The sequence below is a fragment of the Schistocerca serialis genome, chromosome 3 (assembly GCF_023864345.2).
Source record: "Schistocerca serialis cubense isolate TAMUIC-IGC-003099 chromosome 3, iqSchSeri2.2, whole genome shotgun sequence".
Taxonomy (NCBI): Eukaryota; Metazoa; Arthropoda; class Insecta; order Orthoptera; family Acrididae; genus Schistocerca; species Schistocerca serialis.
Genome location: NC_064640.1, coordinates 938,790,697 through 938,802,022, shown reverse-complemented (window position 1 = coordinate 938,802,022; position 11,326 = coordinate 938,790,697).

Below are 11,326 nucleotides of genomic sequence, written 5' to 3'. Positions count from 1 at the left end.
CGACATGTCGATTTCCGTTGATTGAGAGAATTCTGGGAAAGATTGGTTCACCTGTAACGGCAACCGAATACAAGATGCTACTACGACCTGTTCTTCAGTACTGTTCGTGTGTTTGGGATCCGTACCAGGTCGGATGAAAGGAGAATATCGTAGTGATTCAAAAGCGGGTTACTAGATTTGTTACTGCTAGGTTTTAACAACACACATGTGTTACGATGGCGCTTTGGGCACTCAAATGGGGATCACTGGAGGGAAGGCAACATTATTGAGAAAATTTATAAAACAGTCATTTCAAGCTTACTGCACAATGATTCTAATGCCGCCATCATAAATGTCGCGTAAAGACCACGGAGATTAGTAGGAAGGAGCTTACATGCGCTCAGAGCCCAGGTTATTAGCAACGAAGATAAGTTACGAGAAACTAAGGGTATGCGGAGGTATATAGACAGTCGTTTTCTCCTCGCTCTGTTTGCGAGTGGAACATGAAGGAAAGTGACTACTAGTGGTATATGCTACCTTTTGCCACACGTGGTGGCTTGCAAATTATGTATTTTGATGTCGATGTACTTCGAAGAAATGTTAGCAGTGGCAAAACCTTTTAAAATGTCCGATGAAGTACAGCACTGTTTTGAGAATAGCACTGCATCTTCTGTAAAACCGTTTAGAATACTGAATGCAACTCAAGAAAATATTGGTGAAAGGGAGGTAGATTCCATAAAAATGGCGTTCTCATTAACACCACAGTTAGTGTAATCGGAACTCATCAAGTTTAGGTTCGTAATACGATACGAGTTTCAGTCCCTTACGTCCATTTAGGAACAAAACCCAGACAACAAATCACCAGCAGCACGTATTTGACTCACAGTCTTCACATAATTCCTCTTCCACCCAGTCTCGCTATAACAACAGCAGAAAGCGATATTCAAGATACCTGGAATATTTTGGTAAACATACGGGCTCTCATATCCTATATAGTGAAACACTCTGTGTGCAGTACTGTAAACAATGACATGTGGCATAAGTTTGCAAAAGTAGCACCACGTCCCACCGACAATGACGCAGAAGTGTACAAAACCTACAGACACATTTGAGCCTTTTCACGGAGCAGCCTCGAAACGTTTTCTTCCATTAACAATCAACTCTTCAATCAACATCAGAAAGATTATATTCCTACAGCAAGCACCGCTTACTTTTGCGCACTACATGTAGAGTAACAGCGTTGTACAAGAAGGAAGTCAGCTTCCGATTACTTTCTTCATTGTACCATCACGTCAGGCGCAAGAGATTTTTGTAAAGTTTTTATCACTTGGTTTTAAAGTAGTAGACAAGATCATTATTGTATCAGCAGTTGCACAATTCGATGACCTTGACACATTATGAACTGCGTCTGCAAATTTATTTTACCCAGACTTGCGGGATGCAAATAATTCTGTAGCCCACCTTCAGTTAAATCTGTCTGCAGCATCTTGCTACTTTAGGGCTAGACCAGTGACAGCAGCATTGTGAAATGACGTGAAGTCCGAATTAAATCGTCTGCTGCAATCAGACATCACCACTCCCGTCACACACAGTCAATAGACTATACCATTGGTAGTGTTATGAAAATCAAATGGCTGCCTACATGTTTGTAGTGACCTTAAACCAGCTATACACACAGAATGTGAAGTTTAACATATATTATGTTTCCAATCCAGAAGGTCTCATTTCAGATTGCCAGGTAAACGGTGCCGTAGTTCCCTAAAACTGAGATAGCCGAAGCTTCTTTAGAATTGCCACTATACGAACAGTATCACCAAGTCGTGATCAGTAGCATTTCATTTGAAAGTTACAGATACAGGAAGTTGCATTTCGCAATTGCTAGCACGTCAGCAGTTTTGCAAAGATTTTGGAGCAGCTGATTCAAAACATTTTGAACACAGTCAGTTATATCGACTATATGTCACTAAGTGAAGCTAGAAGACAACAACATCTTGCAAACTCGTATACCTCGACAAAATTAACTATTATGCAGATTTTTATGCCGTGTACCTTCCAGGTCGTCGAACCCCTTAATAATCTATAAAAATGGTATAAAAGGTAAATGGTCACAGTAGTGTCGTGGGGTCTTTCAGAAGTTATATCATTTCTGAAGTTGGTGACCTATGACCCATCAAAATTCCTTAGCCTGGCCGGTTACGCATCTCCGTAGCGGCTGGGCCATTCTTTCTCACATAAGCGACTTTTATCATGAACAGCCCATCGTATATGCTTCTAAAGCGCTCTCTTCATCCCAAATCAATTACATGTGGAAATAGGAGCACAGCCTGTCGTATCTGGTATCCAAATCATATTTCCATCTCTATCTTTACAGAACATCATTTCATCTTGTAACGAACCATAAACCATTAATTTCCTTGTTCATTCCCAAGAACTACCTTCCAGAATCACCAATAATGGGACTGAGCAGGTACTGGGTGAGTTGGCCCTTGACCTACCTAATTTATAACCCTTATGTAAAAAAACTGGCCACTTGTCATCTTATGCCGTATTTATTTTACACTTACCGTATGAAATGCAAACAGAACATAGCTGACTTAGCATTATTTTAATGGCTATAATTTATTTCTTCCACCTCCCCAAAGTTCGGATTGCGGTGACAATGCAGGTATGTGGCTATGAGTTTGTGCTTATTTGTGTATATCCATGAACTAACGATTTTTTAATGTTACAGGTGGCAGCATTCTGTTGCTATTGATAGGCAATGAAATATTAGACCATCATCATCATCATCATCATTTAAGACTGATTATGCCTTTCAGCGTTCAGTCTGGAGCATAGCCCCCTTATAAAATTCCTCCATGATCCCCTATTCAGTGCTAACGTTGGTGCGTCTTCTGATGTTAAACCTATCACTTCAAAATCATTCTTAACCGAATCCAGGCACCTTCTCCTTGGTCTGCCCCGACTCCTCCTACCCTCTACTTCTGAACCCATGAGTCTCTTGGGTAACCTTGCTTCTCCCACACGTGTCACATGACCCCACCATCTAAGCCCGTTCGCCCTGACTGCTGCATCTATAGTAGACCTTCTAAAGGAAATTATTAGTGGCCCTGAGACAGGTGGCTTTTTTTCTCTGGAGGAATTTTTAACGATGCCACCTACATGGGCATGGATGATCCCATTCCATTGGCTCTGAGTGCGCTAATCCAACTGAGGCCAGTTCGTCAGCTACAGATCTACATGTGTAACGCTATTCTCTCTTTTCAGCTATATGTGTGTGTAAATATTTGAGCCTGACATTTAATGAAATTGTCTAATGTACGAGGGCAGTTCAATAAGTAATGCAACACATTTTTTTTCTCGGCCAATTTTGGTTGAAAAAACCGGAAATTTCTTGTGGAATATTTTCAAACATTCCCGCTTCGTCTCGTATAGTTTCATTGACTTCCGACAGGTGGCAGCGCTGTACGGGGCTGTTAAAATGGCGTCTGTAACGGATGTGCGTTGCAAACAAAGGGCAGTGATCGAGTTTCTTTTGGCGGAAAACCAGGGCATTTCAGATATTCATAGGCACTTGCAGAATGTCTACGGTGATCTGGCAGTGGACAAAAGCACGGTGAGTCGTTGGGCAAAGCGTGTGTCATCATCGCCGCAAGGTTAAGCAAGACTGTCTGATCTCCCGCGTGCGGGCCGGCCGTACACAGCTGTGACTCCTGCAATGGCGGAGCGTGCGAACACACTCGTTCGAGATGATCGACGGATCACCATCAAACAACTCAGTGCTCAACTTGACATCTCTGTTGGTAGTGCTGTCACAATTGTTCACCAGTTGGGATATTCAAAAGTTTGTTCCCGCTGGGTCCCTCGTTGTCTAACCGAACACCATAAAGAGCAAAGGAGAACCATCTGTGTGGAATTGCTTGCTCGTCATGTGGCTGAAGGTGACAATTTCTTGTCGAAGATTGTTACAGGCGATGAAACATGGGTTCATCATTTCGAACCTTAAACAAAACGGCAATCAATGGAGTGGCGCCACACCCACTCTCCTAACAAGAAAAAGTTTAAAGCCATACCCTCAGCCGGTAAAGTCATGGTTACAGTCTTCTGGGACGCTGAAGGGGTTATTCTGTTCGATGTCCTTCCCCATGGTCAAACGATCAACTCTGAAGTGTATTGTGCTACTCTTCAGAAATTGAAGAAACGACTTCAGCGTGTTCGTAGGCACAAAAATCTGAACGAACTTCTCCTTCTTCATGACAACGCAAGACCTCACACAAGTCTTCGCACCCGAGAGGAGCTCACAAAACTTCAGTGGACTGTTCTTCCTCATGCACCCTACAGCCGCGATCTCGCACCGTCGGATTTCCATATGTTTGGCCCAATGAAGGACGCAATCCGTGGGAGGCACTACGCGGATGATGAAGAAGTTATTGATGCAGTACGACGTTGGCTCCGAAATCGACCAGTGGAATGGTACCGTGCAGGCATACAGGCCCTCATTTCAGGGTGGCGTAAGGCCATAGCATTGAATGGAGACTACGTTGAATGGTTCAAATGGCTCTGAGCACTATGGGACTTAACATCTGTGGTCATCAGTCCCCTAGAACTTAGAACTACTTAAACCTAACTAACCTAAGGACATCACACACATCCATGCCCGAGGCAGGATTCGAACCTGCGACCGTAGCAGTCACGCGGCTCCGGACTGAGCGCCTAGAACCGCGAGACCACCGCGGCCGGCAGGAGATTACGTTGAAAAGTAGTGTTGTGTAGCTAAAAGATTGGGGAATAACCTGGTGTACTTCAATGCTGAATAAAACAACCCCTGTTATAGAAAAAAAATGTGTTGCATTACTTATTGAACTGCCCTCGTATTTATTAGAAATATCGACATCGCCCAGAATACACCATTGGGAATCGTTCATGAAGCGTTATATCAGAGAGAGCCAGGTCCCTGTTGATTAAGTGCCCAGCCCTCATGTATATGACGATTATTTGCCACTGCAAGTTATGATACTATTCTCGTTAAGCTTGCTGAGCTGCGCTCTGATTATAGATGACTGGATACATATGTGATAATTCATATTTCTTCAATTATAATTTATGCTTGCATACAATGCTTATCAGATGTTATTGTTTCGGGATGGAATATATATAGTTAGTTACTCATATTTTTACAATAATAATTTATACGTACATACAATGCTTACAAGATATGTTCTTGTTTCTAGGCATGCTTGATAATGATATGGTGATGGTACTCACTGGTTCCCATCCTGAGCTGGCCAGTACATTGGGAAACATTGAACCTAGTGATGATGAGATGAACTACTAATGGACTGATACCAACATGGATTATTTACATATGCGTATGATTTTTGCTTTGGAATCGTCACACAAGATATTTATCTGTCTCATAGCTTTTTCGCACAGAACTGTTGTAAGTCTGGATTCAGTCTTGCAGTGTCAAGAACAACAACAACAACACTGTACTTGGACCATCGACGTCGTCTCAGATCCCTCGTCGTCACATTCACCTGGGACCAGCCCTCATCACGTTTGGCTTGGGCCATATCATTGGCTACTACTGGTAATGATCCACCGAGTATTATCAGTTTTCTTGCCCGTGTTAAATTAGTTGGTAATTAGACGAGCATTTTAGCTCCACTTTGATAGCCCTTCCTCAGGCTACAGTGACCGAGTCCATTTCCTGAACACGTGTCTATTCTCATGAGCTGCGACATGGTCGTGAATCGAACAGTGACCCGAAAGTAGAATAAATTTCCTTTACTTCTCGTCTGCGGTCACAAATTTTTTATGTCATAAGACTACCGGTTTCGGTCTATAATGACCATCTTCATATCTCCAGCAAAATATGGGAAAAAACACAAGTACAAGTAGTAGACTGTCTACAGCTTAAAACAATAAAACAGACCATGATGAAAAGTGTTACTGACATACATGTACATTTATGCGCTTTACATACGATGAGTTACACCCGTTTTATAAAAACATATCCTAATGTATTAGAGCTATAGTTGCAGCGTCAAATGCTAAACACAAATCAGCGCCAGCATCGTCAAACTTATATACATAATAGTATATACAAGAGTCATCTTGTCAGCGAACTACTGTTCGAACCATACTGCCGTACAGTAGCCACAAAATGTTTGTGTTGCAAGTTCGCCAGATGTCGCTACTGTAGGCGTACATATATTCTTCAATGATAATTGTACGTTTTGAAATAAATGGGGATACAATCAGTAACGTCGGTAATGGGTTTATACGGTGGCATCACAATAATAAAAAGCATTTCAGTAACAAACAGCAATGAAATAAAACACGACAAAAGTTAGGTTGTTAAAAAGGAAAAAGTTAAGAGATAGCAATTGACATACGCTAAAGTGGCGATGTTGTAGATAATTACATAAATAATAAACACCTTACTAAATAGACAGAATAATACAAAAATTACAAAAAAAATTGCTAAAAACGCTCAATGAATGAAAACAGATTGTCGCACATAATCAGCGCCCTTTCTTGGCTCTAACGCCACAACGGCGCTTAGGCGAGAAATGGTTGGAGGAACGTGACCAATAAAGGGCCCCTCGTATCCTACAGCACGCAGTTCCAAGAAAGGAATGATAAACCCCCTATCATTGAGTAAGATTAATTAGTTAATGAAATATATTATATAAAAATTATTATGATTTATAAATTATTCTGTGTGCATGTGTTCAGTGGGACCAGGTCTGGTTTGGTATTTTTTTTTTTTTTTTGAATAGTTCAGGTAATTACGTCTATATTACGGCGCTTCTGAGGTTGCTTTGAGGTACTATGAAACAACGCTCTGTTGGGCGGTCTGCGGGTTTAAATCACCTCGGGGTATGACCATGCGGTGCATTTGACCTGCGGTCGTCGCACGGTGGCGCTGGCAGCAGTCCACATACGCAGATGTGTGCTGGTGCATGTCAGAGTACGGTGCAGCGAGTAGGTGTGCAGACGTTTTCAGACCTGCTAATGGTGACTGTGTGTTGAAAATGGCTCAAAGAACCCATATTGATTACGTAATGAGGCGTAGAATACTAGGGCGACTGGAGGCTGGTCAAACACAGCAGATCGTAGCACGGGCCCTCCCTGAACCACAAAGTGAGATCTCAAGATTATGGCAGCGATTCCAGCAGACAGAAAATGTGGCCAGCCGCTACAGTACGGGACGTCCACAGGGTATAACACCGCAAGAAGACCGATATTTCGCCATCAGGCCCGCAGACGGCCACGGAGTACTGCAGGTAGCCTTGCTCGGGACCTTATCTCAGACACTGGAACAGTTGTCTCCTGACACACAGCCTACAGACGACTGCACAGACGTGGTTTATTCGCCCGGAGACCTGCAAGGTGCATTCCACTGACCCCTGGTCACAGGAGAGCCCGTAAATCCTGGTGTCAAGAACACGGTACATGGTCATTGGAACAGTGGTCCCAGTTTAGGTTCATGGACGAGTCCAGATATAGTCTGAACAGTGATTCTCGTCGGGTTTTCATCTGGCGTGAACCAGGAACCAGACATCAACCCCTTAATGTCCTTTAAATCGACCTGTATGGAGGTCATGGTTTGATGGTGTGGGGTGGGATTATGTTTGGTGCACGTACACCCCGGCATGTCTTTGACAGAGGAACTGTAAAAGGTCGAGTGTATCGGGACGTCATTTTGCACCAGTACGTCCGCCTTTTCAGTGGTTCAGTGGGTCCCACCTTCTCCTAATGGATGGTAACACACGGCCCCACCGAGCTGCCATCGTGGAGGAGTACCTTGAAACAGAAGATATTAGGCGAATGGAGTGGCCTGCCTGTACTCCAGACCTGAATGCCATCGAGCACGTCTGGGATGCTCTCGGTCGACGTATCGCTGCACGTCTTCAAACCCCTAGGACACTTCAGGTGCTCCGACAGGCACTGGTGCAAGAATGGGAGGATATACCCCAGCAGCTGCTCGACCAACTGATCCAGAGTATGCCAACCCGTTGTGCGGCCATTGTACGTGTGCATGGTGATCATATCCCGTATTGACATCGGGGTACATGCCCAGGAAACAGCGGCATTTTGTAGCACATGTGTTTCGGGACGGTTTTCTCAACTTATCACCAATATCGTGGACTTATAGATCTGTGTCGTATGTGTTCCCTATGTGCTTCTGCTATTATCGCCGGTTTTTTGTAGTGCCACGTTGTGTGGCACCACAATCTGCAATTATCCATAATTTATGAGCATGAGTGTAGTACGGGGCTGTGGTTGGGGACTTAGAAATGGTGGCATACGTCGTGGTGCTGGTCCTTCCATTTGGCTCGAGTTGGAGCAGCAGTTTGTTGATTGGCTGATGGTATGGGAACATCTGGCGTTTCCGTGGGAGCACAGCAAGATGTTATCTTTGCTGGTGGTGAAGAAGGGAAAGTGGTTAGTGTGGGATAAGTCAAAAGTGAGGGATTGGCCAAGTCGGGGGAAGTGGTTGCATACGGGAATGAGATTTTATGAAGGGGAGGGCGGATATAAGATGGTGGATTGGTGGTATTGCTTCACATAGTGACACTTGGAGCGGGGGTGGGGTAGCAAAAAAAATTCAAATTGCTCTGAGCACTATGGGACTTAACATCTGAGGTCATCAGTCCCCTAGAACACTATTTTGCTCATCTGAAGCTATCTATTTTCAATTAAAAAAATATTAGAAAATTTTTTGACAACGTCATCTCACTCCAAACAGTCTAAGCTGTTTCATTTGTGCCTTCTAATCAAGGCAGTTTTGAGACTAGTGTAGAATGATTTTCGGTCACATCGGAAAATATACAAATTATGAACGATATACACCATTGAAATGACGTTTAGCTCATGCTCAAAATGGCTCTGAGCGCTATGGGACTTAACATCTGTGGTCATGAGTCCCCTAGAACTTAGAACTACTTAAACCTAACTAACCCAAGGACATCACACACATCCAAGCCCGAGGCAGGATTCGAACCTGCGACCGTAGCGGTCACGCGGTTCCAGACTGAAGCGCCTAGAACCGCACGGCCACACCGGCCGGCTTAGCTCATGCTCTTAGGCATCCAAAATGCGCCGATGGGATAGTTAATAACGATGCCGCAGCGCCCACTGCTTCTGTGCAGAGACTAGCCGATTAACTGCGAGTGTTGGTCGTCTTCTGCACACGTTGCATCATTCGCATTCCCGACACGGAACCACGAAGCATTATCGGCGTCTACAGGCGAGTGTCGGTGCGTGCATGCACACGCGCCTTACTTGCTCTTCCATAGAGAGGCTAGCAGTTTTCATGTTCAAAAGGGCAAATACCAACCTAGTTTTCTTTCTGCGTCATATAATTTTGTATGAGGAGGCGCACAATGTTAGTGTACTTTTACAATCTCAGCGAAAAGAAAGACTTACGAACGTTCATATTTCAAATAATTTAATTTGAGATTGTTGTGCCACAGGCACAAAGTAAGAGCATATGCACTATCAGACCAATTGTGTGATTGGATTGAGGAGTTCCTAGATAACAGAACACAGCATGTCATTCTCAATGGAGAGAAGTCTTCCGAAGTAAGAGTGATTTCAGGTGTGCCGCAGGGGAGTGTCATAGGACCGTTGCTATTCACAATATACATAAATGACCTTGTGGATGACATCGGAAGTTCACTGAGGCTTTTTGCGGATGATGCTGTGGTGTATCGAGAGGTTGTAACAATGGAAAATTGTACTGAAATGCAGGAGGATCTGCAGCGAATTGACGCATGGTGCAGGCAATGGCAATTGAATCTCAATGTAGACAAGTGTAATGTGCTACGAATACACAGAAAGATAGATCCTTTATCATTTAGCTACAAAATAGCAGGTCAGCAACTGGAAGCAGTTAATACCATAAATTATCTGGGAGTACGCATTAGGAGTGATTTAAAATGGAATGATCATATAATGTTGATCGTCGGTAAAGCAGATGCCAGACTGAGATTCATTGGAAGAATCCTAAGGAAATGCAATTCGAAAACAAAGGAAGTAGGTTACAGTACGCTTGTTCGCCCACTGCTTGAATACTGCTCAGCAGTGTGGGATCCGTACCAGATAGGGTTGATAGAAGATATAGAGAAGATCCAACGGAGAGCAGCGCGCTTCGTTACAGGATCATTTAGTAATCGCGAAAGCGTTACGGAGATGATAGATAAACTCCAGTGGAAGACTCTGCAGGAGAGACGCTCAGTAGCTCGGTACGGGCTTTTGTCAAAGTTTCGAGAACATACCTTCACCGAAGAGTCAAGCAGTATATTGCTCCCTCCTACGTATATCTCGCGAAGAGACCATGAGGATAAAATCAGAGAGATTAGAGCCCACACAGAGGCATACCGACAATCCTTCTTTCCACGAACAATACGAGAATAGAATAGAAGGGAGAACCGATAGAGGTACTCAAGGTACCCTCCGCAACACACCGTCAGGTGGCTTGCGGAGTATGGATGTAGATGTAGATGTAGGCAGTGCTATCTCTGTAAGCAAAAGACCAGCATATCACCGTGGTTAGTGATCATTCATAGAAGCTCAACAGACAAAATATTACTTACTCCCATAGAAGAAAAAGCAGTCCACTTTGGAGTGACCACCTCCGATGACGTCAGTCATGTCACTGAAGTGGTTTCAATGTGCCTCTCGGTTGTGTGGAATCAGTGCAGTGACACTGGTCGGCGGGGAGTCGTGACCAGATACTGTCGTGCTAGGAATTGCCTGTGACAACACCATGAATGCGAGATTTTTGGTGTGTCAAAGCAGACTGTCCACCGTGTCTGTTTGGAGTGGTAAACCATTAGCAGCCACGTAACACGGCATCAGAACAGTTTTTGTAAAAATATCCTAACCGACAGAGACTGGAGACGATTTTCACGACTTGTCAATGACAATGCCATGAATATGAGATTTTTGGTGTATCAAAGCAGACTGTCAAACTTGTCTGTTTGGAGTGGTATACCACTAGCAGTAATGTAACACGGCGTCAGAGCAACGACAGAGACTGGAGACAATTGTCACTGCTTGTCACGCCTTGTCTGAGTTCGAATATAATAAATGTACTAGAGACTGAAGAGCTCATAAGCTCATATCCATGAATCAGCACTGCATTAGAAAGCATAGCTCATGTGAAACCCAGCTTGCTCTTTTCTCACACAATATACTGTGAACTATGGATGAAGGGCAACAGGCAGATTTCACATTTCTGTATTTCCCAAAAGCATTCGCACGGTACTCCGCTGCAGACTGTTAACGGTGATAGGTGCTTAAGGAATATCCTTCTAGATATGTGACTGGCTCG